Here is a 1587-nt window from a genome sequence, read left to right as displayed (position 1 = left end):
ATAAGAGACAGTATATATACACATATATATATACACACATATATATTAATATACACATATATAGAACTTAAGAACTTAATAATAAAACCAAATAAGAATAAAAGTACATTACAGAATAAGTGTGTGGAAGGAGGCCAAAATAAGTTTAGAATGGAACTTTAAGCCATGGCCACCAGTTAATAAAAAAAATAAAAATATATATATATACATATATATATATACACAGATTATCAACAACTTTTTTTGTGATAAAATTCCAAAGTTCATAAAGCAGGGCCAGCAGAACGTTTTTCAAAGTGGGTGAGGGCGGCCCACTTATAAGATGAATGGGAATATGAATCATGCAGATCTGGAGTCAAACCTAGGGGGTGGGGTCAACATTTTCCCGAAAAATGAAAGGGGATCCGGTGGTCCTCCCCTCCGGAAAATTTTGTTTTCTTGATGGCGGGAAATGACCTTTTTCGACTTTTGAGCTAGGTGTCTAATGACATTGTTCTTCAAAATTCAAGGTTTTCCCCTCTTGAAAACGGTCAGGTAAACATTCTCATTGTTATTACAGTAAATAGGCCTGTTATGTGTGTATACATACATTTAAAAAAAAGAGTAGCTGCATACATATTCTTTTTTCAATGAATTAATAAGCTGCAAAGGCAGGAAATGAGCTTTACCGACTTCTGAGGTGTCTTAATTACTTTTAAGTTATTCAAAATGCAAGATTCCCCCATCATGAAAACGATCAGGTAAGTTTTTCCCATTGTTATTACAGGAAATAGGCCTTTGTGTGTATACATACATATAAAAAAATGAGTAGTTGCATATGTATTCTCTTTTCAATGAATCGATAAGCTCCTAAGAAAAGCGGGGTCTGGTGGTTCTCCCCCGGGAAAATTTTGATTACGATTTTTTTTTCATGAATCGATAAATCCCAAAAAGAAAGGGGGTCCGGGAAAATTTTGATTCTTAGAAGGCGGGAAATGAGCTTTCCCGACTTCTGAGGTGTCTTTTAATTACTTTTAATTTCTTCAGAATTCAAGGTTTTCCCCTCTTAAAAATTATTATGATGAATCAATGAACCCAAAGACAAAAGCGAGGTTCAGGTTCTCCCCGGGAAAATGTTGATTTCTAAATGGTGGTAAATGAGCTTTCCCAACTTCTGAAGTATCTTTTAGTGACTTTAATTTAAGTTCTTTAAATTCAAGGTTTTCTCTCTTGAAAACGGTCAGGTAAATTTTTCCACTATTACAGTAAATAGGCCTTTTATGTGTATACATACATAAAAAAAATTGAGTAATTGCATACGATTTTTTTTTCATGAATCGATAAATCCCAAAAACAAAGGGGGTCCGGGAAAATTTTGATTCCTAGAAGGCGGGAAATGAGCTTTCCCGACTTCTGAGGTGTCTTTTAATTTCTTCAACAAATTTGGCTAAAACATTCTTAAATTAAACATGATGAATAAAAATGTATAGCTGCATTAGTCTGAAACAGTATAGAACAATATAAAATAAATGACAGCAGCACTTTTGAGACTAAGAATATAGAATTTATTCTCTAGCTTTCGTCCATAATTAGACTGTATAGAACTAT

At 33.4% G+C, this 1587-nt stretch overlaps 1 protein-coding gene across 5 annotated transcripts in view; it reads right to left on the bottom strand.

Annotated features, from left to right (window-relative positions):
• LOC117109620 overlaps positions 1–1587 on the bottom strand; it is a 38593-nt gene that overhangs the window by 11736 nt on the left and 25270 nt on the right. The window lies entirely within an intron of this gene.

The sequence above is a fragment of the Anneissia japonica genome, unplaced genomic scaffold, assembly GCF_011630105.1.
Source record: "Anneissia japonica isolate Jap-2015-1 unplaced genomic scaffold, ASM1163010v1 scaffold287829_len2072220_cov186, whole genome shotgun sequence".
Classification (NCBI taxonomy): domain Eukaryota; kingdom Metazoa; phylum Echinodermata; class Crinoidea; order Comatulida; family Comatulidae; genus Anneissia; species Anneissia japonica.
Note: the sequence above shows the minus strand (reverse complement) of the source record. Positions and strands in the feature narration are given on the sequence as shown.